This window comes from Aphelocoma coerulescens, chromosome 1 (assembly GCF_041296385.1).
Source record: "Aphelocoma coerulescens isolate FSJ_1873_10779 chromosome 1, UR_Acoe_1.0, whole genome shotgun sequence".
NCBI lineage: Eukaryota > Metazoa > Chordata > Aves > Passeriformes > Corvidae > Aphelocoma > Aphelocoma coerulescens.
The window spans coordinates 103,429,588-103,442,386 of NC_091013.1; the positions used below are offsets into that span (position 1 = coordinate 103,429,588).

The window sequence follows — 12,799 nt, forward strand, 5'->3', positions numbered from 1 at the left end:
CCTTCAAGGCTCCGAAAAGGCAGGCAGCTAGCCAGGCCCCATTTGAAAAAACCTGTGGTATATTCTAACAACACAACTGAGGCCTTCCCATCTGCAGCAGTTCTCATGGTTTATTTAATAAATAATTGAATAAATTACCAGGAATAAGACTCTGGTAGAGCTTTTCTGAATCAGATGCAGGGCTTTCACCGAATGTCTGACTTGAGTCCCTGCTCTGTGAATTCTGAATTTGCACCTCAAAATGTTTGCTGCAGGTGCTGACATCTGCTTTCTGGTGGACCTCTAGTGAGACAAGGGATCCAAATTGATGTGTTGAGGTGGTGGTTAGGCAGAGGAAAAATAGGTACTTTCGGGGTGAGCTTTCATAAGAAGCAAATATATTCTAAATATTATCATCAGTTTTACACTGTTGCTTGTTCTAAATCTTCTGCAGTATGAGTTGACAAATGCACATAAAAGCAGATAAATCCTTTGCTATTGGCAGTTCTAAGAGGTATTTCAGCTTGTCCTGCAGGTCCTTAGAGAAAGGCATCTTCAGTTGACTGATAACTCTTTAGCACATTTCTGCTGAGTAATTAAGGTGCAAATAGAGGCGGTGGAGATGCTTAGGCTTCAGTCAGTAATGTGTTTTTTTCAAGATGGTCAACCTCCTTGATTTATACCTAGAAATAATTAATTCTTGAACATTGTGCCATCTCTTGAAGATGGTTAAGGAGCATAATATGCTCCCTTTGTCAAACCTGGTGGGGAGCAAGGGGGCAGGCAGCTACCCAGCTAACCAAAGTTCCCAGGTAGTCTGTGGTAAGACCTCTAAAAAAAGGCATATTATGGCTCTCTTTTGAGGTGATAGAAGCCTGGTCAATATCATAAACCATTTATCAAATGGGAGTATGCCAACCTAGGTATTTGCAGCACTAACAAAGTACATGCTTTGTACAAAGTACCATGCTTTGGCTGATCTGCATATTAAGAGACAGTAGAAAGTTCAGAAGGAGCTTCCCATTTCAATTTCAATGCGCAGAGAGAGGGGTTTAGAGTGGCTGTGATATTTTGCAATTTCTTGTGGTTTTAAGTCTGCCACTAATTTTTTTTTTCTGCACGGCACCAGGCCTACTGTGTGGTGTTCACTTTTATCTTGCATGTACCTGCAGAAAAGTATGTATAGATACTTACATATATGTGTACATATGAATATGTATGGAATAGGAAAACTGTGCATCTTTGCTGTAGTAACAGGACAAAATGAGCTTTGGTGGCCATTCCTGATGCTCATTCACTCTTGCAGTTCTCTGAAGACATGGTGTGAGACAGCGCAGTGTGGCCTGGCCTAACACAGTAGACGTGAGTAGACCTCTGCTACTGTGTGCTACTCATGTCATCAGTGACATTTTTTGGCATACTATTTTAGGCCAGTAGTGAACCCGCTCTTTCATTGCTGTTACCAGAGTATCTTATTTTTAAAATACATAGATTAAAAAAATAAAATTAGCGTGAGTTAAATTTGTGCCTAAATAAAGATTTAAATGAAGTCAATGTTAAATAAAATCTTAAGAGTGGCCTTGCCTTTCATATGATTCTGGCCAGTTAAGGCTGCAAAATACTATTTTTATTGACAATACAAATTAGGCCTGTTTAAGAACTAGAGAAATAGATCTGGGGAGTGCCTGTACAAACCTCTTAAGCACTGCAGAACTGTTTTCTCACTTGCAGACACCTCTGTGACTGGACCGCTGTGCAGGGAGTAGCAAGAAACAGCTCTTGGTGATTTACTGACCTAAAAGGGTGAGGTGTCCCTCATCTTGGAGAAATACATGTGATTTAAAGTCAGTCTTTGTGCAGGTCCTCCACATAGGGCAAATCTGACCAACACTTAATTAGTTAGACCTGTGAAGGAAGGTGGAGGTGTTGTCTGCTGGGTTCAGAGGGTGGCTGAGCTGAATACTAGCTTTAAACATCACTTAGCTGCTGCTTGTGCCCTCACAATTTTGAAGGAATCTTCTCTGTACTTAATGCTGACATTACGGCTTGCAAGGATCATTTTTCTTTCTTTCTTTCATGTCTTGGTATAGTTGTGGTACCACTGTTTTCCACCTTCAACTGCAGCTTTAAATACATTGGACCTCCTTAACCATACCAGAGTGATAATTGGCATTTTATAGCATTTTTCACTCGCTTTACCCAACTGATGTATAGGATTGATGGAAAAAGCTAGGTGACACCTTTGTGACTGAGGTGATTGAGGCAGGTAGAATCTCTGAATCACAGGGAGGTTAAGCATGAATTTAAGAAGTCTTTTGGCTTCCTTGAAAGGTTTGGAGAACCTATAGTTCCTTGTTTTGGGGATGGGGTGGGGAAGCTTCTGCTGCTGAGATTAAGTTATAAGTTAAACTGCATGGTGGGGTGTAAGGAGGCATATTATAAAATGGTGTGGAAGTTTTGTGTGTGTGATGATTAACACACCTGACACTGACTGTATTAGATTCACCTCTGATCAACAGTGCAAACATCTAAAAAAATATGCAAATAGCAGTCTCTATGCTGGGAAGGAAGAATAGCAACATGTTCTTCCAGAGTCTGGCATTAGTGTGGCAGCAAAGTGATTTCCAGAAACAAAAAGAAACACTTTGGACAATCTTGCCTAAGGTGTGTTCACGTGCCTGCAGTTCAGTCACTCAACAGGTAACACAAATTAACACAGAGTAAAAAAAATGGATCTGAGTTTGTTTTAAAACTAAGGTGTTGATAGGAAAAATCAGTACCAGTTTTTCACTTTCTTACATAGTTGAAATGGCCATTCATTTGAAGAATGAATATTTGATGCTTTCATATAAAATTGTATTGCTTAAATTTCTGGAGCTTACCTGGCTGGAGGGGTTGTACAGAGAATTGATAGTGCATTACAAATATTTATGAAGCTTGGTAAGATTTTTATAGATGTTAATACTGTTTATCAAAGTGTTCTTTTAACTCATACTTCAGATTCCTGCTTAATATATTGTGGTTCTGTCTTTTGCATGTTGTTAGGCAGATGGTTCTTCCATGACTGAGAGACCTTACCTAAATACCCCTTGTCCAAGCCTACTCAGCGGGTCTGTGGTAGAGGAGGGATGTGGGCCAAGGAGGGATGTGGGCCAAGGAGGATCCCTTGGCTTGCCATGCTGCTGCTTAGCAGTTTAATCCATGTCACTTGAACTGATGCTTTCCAGGGGTAGTGACATTACTCAGAAATGGTTTGCCCACCCCTGAAGAGGAACAGAGGCAGCTGCATAAGGGTTAGAAACAGCACAGCCGTGTCTACTCCCAGGCATGTTTAAGGAGAGGACTTGATTTTGGCCTTGACATGGGCTGGGAAACTAACATCTAAGGCACGCTAAGGAACATGAACAGGGAACATTATGAACGAGGTTGCAAGGACCATGTCACGGTTCAGATACTGGACCTGCAGTGGACCCTTGTCAGTGCTGAGTGTGCTTTAAGGGGTAAAAAACCTTGTCTTGCCCTGGCAGCCGGGCTACAGAAGCTGGTGAGACTGCAGGAATTGTTTGTGGCCACTAGATGACTCCTTTAGCCTGCCGGTGGATAAACTCAGAGCTGAAAAAAAGTCTGGAGAGCTGATGCAGGAAGGAGGGGCTGTTCTGGGTCCTTTCTGACAGAGGTGCACCTAAATAAACGGGTTATGTATCTTCCAACTGATGGAAACGTTAACGTGGTTTTTAGTTTGATTTGAAGTAGTTCAGGGTAATAAAACTCTATGGATCACTAATTTGGGATGTTTTTTATAAGTTTGCATTTTCAAAACAAAGGTCCTAACCTCCGTAAGGTCAGGCTGGATTCACTGAGGCAGTGAACATGTGAATAAGCTAATTTTACAAGTACTGCTTGCTGACTAGACTGCTAGTGACACCTGGGTTTGTGAGAGGCTCTGGCTGTTACTTTGCAAGCTTTCATGAAAGAAAACTCACGGAAAACTCCATCCAAACCAGCAGCAACATAATGCTATCTTTGCTTCTTCTTTTCATCTTGTAGATGGGCAAGACAAATCCTGTTAGGCCAGGAAATACATAAACAGACTCTACTGAAGTTAAGGCCTAGACAGAATTCCCACAAACTGGCTACAAATATCATTGTGTATGTAGAGGGTCCACTCACCTTACGATGCTCAGGATTAAACAATCTTCCTGTCATTTAGAGAGTGCAAACAATGCTTTAGTTTCATAAACATGTATCTGCCAATGTCTGTTCTAAGTGTGTAGTCCCTTTATCAAGGTAATTAGGTGATGAAGTAGTTTTGATGTTGCTCCATGTGTTTCCTCACATCCGTTTTTATTTCTGAGACGTAATAATGAATCATTAGTTGCCATTAAATGTGACCAGTTCCTGGTGCAGGGTATGTGCTGGCTAAAACAACAGTGTCCATGGCTGATTTTTTTTTAAATTCAAAATTGCTTTTGTAAGCCAAGAATCCTATAGCAGTGAGACTTGGCCCTGAACTGTGGCTTGATCTGTAAAGGCTTTTTTATTACTCTTTAAAGCTTTGAAGTCCGAGTGCTTCAGTGTTTGTGGTAAGCATAGTAGTAGTAGTCTTGGTTTTAAACTTAATACATGGTAAGAGTGTCATGTTAGGAAGTTTTCTTCAGCTAAAATTCCCCCTTTTCTCTCTTAAAGACATAAGACCTGTTGGTAAGTCCAAAACCTCTTCTGAATTAGCTTCCAAAAATGCAATTCTGGATTGAGTCTTTGCAAACCAGGCCTAGAATTTTCTTGACGCAAACTGTATCTCTTTTGAGGGTTATGTTTACCCAGTGGCATATCGGGGTTAGTTCTTTGGATGTGTCACAATGATGCAAAAGCAGCTGTTGTATGAGATTTTCAGTTACTTTCTATTAATGTGTGTAGGATATGTATGTAATGCAGTTCTTTGTATGAATGTATGCAAACATCCCTTGTCTCTTGCATTCCAAATACGCATACCTTGATGCATGTGCACAGGCATCCTTCCCTTCCTCCCTGCCTTGTTTTCTGCCCCAAGACCCTTTTTTCAGATTGTTTAAAAGCCATGATACAGCAATCTTGTAATGGTCTAAAGGGAAACTGCATAACCTGTAATTTAGGCTAATCATTTGTAAATAAACTGACAGAACTGATGAGGAGAAATACTAAAAAAAGAAACTGGTTTTTGGTATTTTCTTAAATACTTTCCATCTGTCTTGTTGCTGTGTCATTATTTTGTTACACTAAGTGTTCTGTTTTAACTTGCTTTGTGAGATTTCCATGTTTTTATCTTTTTACTTAAAAGCTGTGGTTCTAAGGAGATGCTTTGCTTGGTTTAATTGAAAGGTCAAGAAAGATTCAGGGGCAAGGCCAGGAGTAAACCTAATGACCGTCTAAAACTTAAACTTACTTGGTTTGGGTGTGTTCTGTGTGTTGATCTCTTATGTGCTGCAAGGGAAAATAAAATTGTGCTCCACCATGTTGATATCAGGCTAATAAAATGTAAAGAAAAATTAAAGAAAAAACCCCCTAAATCTGTAGTTTCCATTAGATTCTCGCTCTGAAAAGTGTTTTATTGTTGGATTTATGCTTTTTCTGCTGCTGTCAGTGAATGTTGTAGATATGAATAGAATGCAGCATGTGTAGCATGGATCAAAGTGAGGTGAATGAGCTGAATTGGAAATTTACCATGCTTGAGCTAAGCTGGCAGTGGAAATGACATGAGTGGCTTAATTTTATTTAGAGCTGTGTAAAGGGAGAGGCATTCATGTGTGTGCGTGTGTGCGGGTCCTATCTCCCCCAGCCTCTGCCTTGTCCTTCTTCTTGTTCTCCTGGGCCCCAAGTGACATGCTGGGATGTACAGGTTATCAGTTCCGAGCACATCTGGCATTTCAGGAATTAACTGAGCTGCTGCAGCAGTTGGGAGCACAAGGGATGGTGGCATATTTTATGTTCAGCTTCCTCTCTGAAGTGGCTGAGCTGAGTCAAGCAGCAGGGAAAAGGCTGAGTGAGGCACCCTTGTCTCCCTGCAGACTGCTCAGTGTGCTTGCCTGCCCGCCTGCCCTGTTCACTGACTGTGATCTGGTGATGGAATAGCCAGTCTCCTTTAAAATTTCTTTGTGCCAGCCCTTAGCATAGTCAGTGTTCAGAATGGTTAACAGGTATACTTCAAAATGTCATGTCTGTTGTAGAAGGATCCCAGGAATGGAGTACTGAGAATGGTCAGGCAGAGACAGATAATGAACACTGCATTGTGTTTATTTAAGGAAGGAAAAAAGAAAACCGAAACTCAAAACAAACTCTCTCAGAGTCTGAGGAACTTGTGAATGAAGAGAATTCAGTTTGAGACAAGGTCGTATGGCAATTTTACTTAAGCCAGTCACTGCATTTAGGATTAAGAAGGAAAGCTTCAGATATTTCTTACCCACTCCTAACAGTTTTCGCTTCAAATACAAGCATTTGATTATGGAGCAAGATTTAATTGGGAACTTGAAATCCTGTTGAGGACTGTTTGCACAAAGTTTGTCTTTTTCATTTATGCATTGAATTACATAACTGTAAACTGAATGTGTCTTAAAACAAGAGCTCCTAAAACTTCTAATTTGTCCTGCAAAACCCCAGGATATTTTCATCCCCTAATATTGTATTTTGGAAAGGTTTATACTTTTATACCTGTATTACCATCATCTGAAGCACAGGGAACATTGCACTAGTGCTCTCATGAAGTTTCTGTTACCTGGAGTCTTTCCCAGCATCAGTTTTAGAAGTCAGGTTTCATTTCCTAGTGCCAATATTGACACAGTTGTGATTCGGGTGTATTTAGTGTTCACTCTGGAGAGGGTATATTCTTTGATGTGCATCCAGAAAATTGTTTTGCTGTGGGTGGGATTTCTATTGTACATGGGCACCGGGGTTCCCTCTAGGATTAGATTTCCTCATCCTCCCAAAGCTGCTTTGAGAAGAATGCTTTTTGTACTGCTGGGAATTGGATTTGGCGTAAAAGCCTGTTCCAGAGCATTGTGTTCCAACTGCACAGGCCACCCAACCAACAGTGCACAGGGATCCCCCCAGCCTTGGTGACTGAACTCCTGCTATCTTCTGTACCCTTCCTGACTCTCAGAACAGGAAACCTGTAGGAGAAGACTGCTGAAATGCAGTTGTTAGTACTAATACCTCATCTTAGTGCTAATTTCACTGGTTTATTGGGAATCTTCTGAAGTCAGTCGTAATCTCAGTCTGTCTCCTTTCCAGCATTGTATTTCCAGGTAATTTGCCACTAAACAATCTATTAATGGGTTGTGCCAATGCATCATGCTGGATAAGATGACATCATTTTTTGCATGTCAATTAAGGAGAGGCTAAAGAATCTTTGTTTATTTAATAGGGCTTGGTTCTCTAACTGAGTTGTGGCAGAAACTGCATGAGGTGGTACTAGAGACCTAAAAGTAACACCTCAGACTAGCCAAGCCCTTCTAGAGCAGCTGAAAGTTGTAGATCAAGTCTCCAGAGAGATGGACTATCTGTGGCAGAGCTTTTACAGCCTGAGATGGGCAGATCCTGTGTGAAAGTGGGATGCTGATGGTAACTAGTTGAAACTTATTCTGGATTTCTGAAGTGTTACTGTTTTTCCCTCTCAGTTGTAAAGAAGCATCAAACCAGACTTCTAATACAGTGCTAGATATTTATTTTTTTATAATAGCCATTACATCCAGGTAATTTTCGGGTTATCTCTGTTTATCTTGTGGTATATTTCTGCATCAAGCACTTGCTTTAATTTTATAGAGATCTGTAGCACCTCAGTTTGTGATAGACTACCGAGCAAGATCCATAGATGTGATTGCACAAACCTGTTAGGTGCTATTAATTACAATTTTTTTTTTAAAACTAACCCAAAACTAAAGAAAACTAGCACCACAAAACCAACCCCCCCCAAACAGCCAACAATTGAATATGCATAATTTTGTGTATACAGTGGTTTTCCAGTCATCCTTGATGTTCTGCTGTTGGCTATCTATACTGCTAGAATGGGTAAAAAAATACTGAATAGTTATTCTTTACATTGGATTGTTGTATTATTTTTTCACAACACCTGAATATTACTGCAATTGCTTTAAAAATGTGGTAACAATACATTCGTTATTATGTAAAAACCATCTAAATTACATTTATATGAAGTTGGAGACTCAAAGTATGCTCTTACTTTGTCTATTAGACATGTACATACACAGATCAGGCATAATAAGGAAATCCAGACTTGAAGAGCTGTCTTTATGCCACGTTTTCCTATGCTGGTGTAGGCACAAGGACTGAAACTGGGGTTTGGAGTGATTGAGCAGTCCCACATTCAGTTATTTCATTTCTTGATAAAACTTTATAAAAAAATTGTCATTATTTTAAAAAGTTCAACTAATAACAAGATATTTGCAGCTTTTCTTCCCACCCCCACAAAAACTGTTTCAGCATTCTGATAAGGTCTGTAACTCCATGATTACATAGCACTGGGGAATGAAGGAAAGTACCATGCTGTTCAGCAAATACAGTCTACAAATACAGGTTAATGGTTAACTATATTTAAGTCTGAAAGTGATTGTATATTAATTAGTTAATTATGAGATGATACAAGCACATTGCCATGCAATGTGCTCAGAACACACTGTAACTTCAGAGTGTGTTTTAGGAAAAGGATTTGGGTATTACCACATCATTTAAGACAGAAACACCATTCGTCACTACAAAAGTCACTGAAGAACCTTCATGGCCCTGCCTGGTGTTAACGTGCCGGCTCATGTTCTTCAGTGAGCATTTCATATATGTACCTCTAAAGAAAAATTAATCAGTTTCTGTTTGAGCTGCAGTGATAACAACTTGCCTAGCTGTGTGGTTTTCTGCCTGGGATTGATCCCATAGAGCAAGGGTAGTTTCTCCTGATGGATTTTTGGAACCACTTTGAAACTTGTCCCTGTTAGAGTTGCCTTTAGGCAACTCCTAGCATGCTATGTTTTGGCTTCTGCATATCTTCTGGCTGCACACCAAGATACGATATTTAAGAGTGTGCTGTGCTCCTCTGGAGCAGCCTCTGTCAAATCAGGATTTTTATAGCCAGTTTTCCCTTACTTTCTGCCCTTAATTAGAGGCTGTGACAGAAAAAAAAGTTTCCTTTCCTGATTATTTTTTTTCAAGACAAAATTAATCTGTTTTTCATCCCATGGTCTTTATCCTTTTTATGCTACTAGTACTACTAATACTTACTCTTTTTGGCTTGCACCTTTTGCTGAAAGTCAGATTCTAAAAACAAAAATGTCAGCTTGTATGACAAGGGACTTGTGTGTACAACCCATCTCACCAAAGTTTCACAAGGTCTGCAGCAGTGCTGCTGCAAGAGGAAGCTCAAAGGCCACAGCTCTTAAGTCTTGATCTTGAGAATATTTACAGGTAGGCATAACTTCTCCACCAGAGCTCCTTTCTGTTGACTTCAGGGATGACTTGTGTATTTGAAATGGAGCCCAAATATTAACGCTCGCGAGCTGGTGACAACAGGAAGGGGGAAGGCAGGGTGTAAATGCACTGCTGTGAAGGGTGGCATTCACTTCCCTTCCCCTAGGCTATCAACTGCCCATCCTGGTGGTCTGCCTACTGTCCAGGTACCGCTCCAGAACGATGGGCTTCTTCTGGGGCTCCGCTGGCATGTTTGCCAGCCCTTGAAGACATCCCAGGTACCCCAGTCCTTCTTTACATGCTCACAGGTACTGAAGGACAGGTTTTAGGAAACAGCATGCCATCCTAAGTAGCTTGACTCTTATTTCAGAGTGAAAGCAACTTTTCTGAAGATCTTAATAAAAAAGCAGTAATTACTGAAATCACTGTGAAGGTCATGGCCAGATACTGCATCAATCTCCCAAGGCATTCATGATTACCCTGTTTTCTTTAGTACGCTGGGGATGCTCACGGTGTTGAAACTCATGCTGAGGAATAAGTGCAGGGCTGATGGATGATAGTGGTTGAGTTGGTCCGTGTGTGATGTTGATGGAGGGCAAAACAATGCTGTGTTTTCTGTCAGCATTCCAGTTAATAATACTGTTTAAAAAACAGCTCTGTGGTATCTGTAAATGCCTTTTATGAGGCAGGGAGAAAGTATTTACATAGATGCTTTCAGTTACCACATATTAATATAAATACTTGTACCTCTGAGTGGTTGCACAAAGCAAGTAGGCACCTAAGACATCAACACTTCCTAAAAAAAAAGTGGATTTTTTTCATCTCTTGTAAGTTTGATTTGTTTTCAAGTGGTTTGTAACTGGCCACTCACTGTTACAGTGCAACTAATTTTGAGTACCTAAGCAATGAATTTTTTACATCATAAACAGCTGCTCGTGCAGTGAATTTGAAGCTGGTTTCTGCTGTAGAGAAACAAATACGTTACCTGGCACTGGGGAATAATAATCCCTGGCTGATGCCTAATGCTCCTTACTACTGCATTAATTTGACTCTTCACAGCATAGTTCATAGGTGTTGCTCCCTGTTTTTCAGAAAGCTGGAATAGGATGTATGTCCTGGGTTGCCAACTAGATAGATAATAGAGTAGAGCCCTTTCAATGCCTTCAGTCCTCTGTTCAGTCTTGCATTGTCTTCTCAGTTTTTACAGGAAAAGTCAATATGATGTGCAGCACTAGACATAACAAACTTCCCTAATTAAGATCCAGAATTTGGGAATGACTGTGACATGGTGCCTGTTGATAGGCATACTTCTTAAGGATACCTGTGTAAGAAGATTTTCCTCATACAGCTGTCTTTGCAAAAGGGTGGACATTGTCACTAACCAGCATCCAGACAGATCTGTTTTCATAAATCTAAATGGGAAAAGCTTTTGGGAAAAGCCCTGCATAAGCATATAGGCTGCCTGTCTTCTTTGTCTTCTTGCCAGCAAACTGCTACCTGATCCACAGTAGGATGATGCTCCCATCCCACCACACTTCCTTGTTACTGCACCCAAATTTATATGAGGGCTGCCTTGAAAGTTGAGCTTTTGCATCTTCTGCATAATTTCCATGAACCTGAAGAGGAAGGATAGGAATGAAAATGAAGGCACACTCTAATCAAAATTATCAAAGATCACAAAGTATCACAAATCTACATATTTATAGCAAGTTTATGTAATCTGTTTGTAAAACTTGGTACCACAGTATAGTTCTAATGCTGTATTCCTGAGATGAAACAACAAAACCAACTAGGATTATTTTTACCTTAAACCTGCCCCCTCCCCAGCTTTGTTTTAAATTTCTTCTAAGTCTAGTTTTAAATACATCTTTGTGGACTTGCAGTCATACCTAGTATATCTTTAATTTCCTGAATTTAAGTGCAGTGCCTGCCATTTTGAAACAAAATCAGACTGGAGAAGGAGTTGTGAAGAAGGCAGCCTCACTGTGGGAGTCCCTACGTTCCTTCCAATTAGTTTGAAAGAGAAATCTCACTCAGGTGATGTTTTTCAGTAAGACCACTGACTCTGTCAGAGCTGATAAACTGAAAATGTATATGGATACAAATGCACCAGATACATTTGGAAAAGGATTGTTTCTTTTCCTGTTACTTACCTTGATTGTAACCTTTCTGTATATGAGTTAATCTCACTGCTCTCAGTGTGGAATAGCTTTAATGAAAAGCCTGATAGAGGGCATGCATGCAGTCTTCTAAAATGCACACAACAATGTGGGTAAATGTAGACCTCCTGAAAAACAAGTCTTGTCTGTACTAACTAGAAAAATATTTTTTCTGCCATTTATTTGTACATATTTCTGTGCTTTCCCAGATTCTCAAACTGCCTAAGGTGTAAGTTTTCCACTTTTTTTTTTTTCTACTTTAGGACTTCTGTTGGGAGTCAATCCAATAAAAGTTGAAGATAACTGTTAGAAAAACAGTTCTGAGATTTTATTTATTTTTTGTACACCAGTAAAGAAGAGACTGCAAAGCTCTTGACTGATACTGGAACAGCATATATGGGGGTAAAATAATTTCTTAATGCTAAATTGACGGTGCATGTACATAGATATTTTTAATATCTGGTGCCCATTATTTAGATTGCCTTTATAATCTGGTTAATCACAAGGTGTGAAAAGAGATGCAGCCACTCCAGTTGATTTTAGAAACTGACAGGTGCAATTTAGGAAAAACTATTTTAGTGTTGAGTATTTTGCTGCACTATGGTTTTTGGGGTAGAGGTTTTCTGGTTTGGTGTTTTGCATGTTGTTTGCTTTTTTCCTCAATATTTTATTGAGAGAGATTTTAGCTTTTTTTTGTTTGTTTCTTCTTCCCCTCATGCATCATCATTCAATATTTAATAGTGTTCTGTAGGATTAAGAAGACTTAATAGCCATCGTTTTTCTCTTCACTGTACTGTTTTCCAGTGTCTTGTAAAAGAGCTGTAGTTTTTTAATACTAAAATCTGTCAGATGACTTTAAAACAAAGCAATGGAGAAGATTTTATAATTTTATTTCTTTCTTTCTGTTATGAGAGTGTATTCATTTCCAATTTATTTTTGGCATTAAAAGAAAATCGGATCAAGATAAGGATCCTATTGAGCTGAACATAGCAGACCTCGAAAGATATATTGTACTCCCAGGCACTAACCACCTGGAATCACAGTTACTTTTGGCTATTAAATGCTGTGGTTATAGTTCCAGACATAGGAATGCTGCAGTGGTTTTGGACACCTGTCTGTCCATTCCACCAAAATGCTTCTGCAAAACTAGAAACGTGGCTTGAACGTGGCTGGTGTGTGGAGTAACTACAGAAGCACATTGGTGGGAGGTGGAA

General features: G+C 39.8%; 1 protein-coding gene across 14 annotated transcripts in view; it reads left to right on the forward strand.

Moving 5' to 3' along the window:
* BBX (BBX high mobility group box domain containing) overlaps positions 1-12,799 on the forward strand; it is a 153,462-nt gene that overhangs the window by 39,700 nt on the left and 100,963 nt on the right. The window lies entirely within an intron of this gene.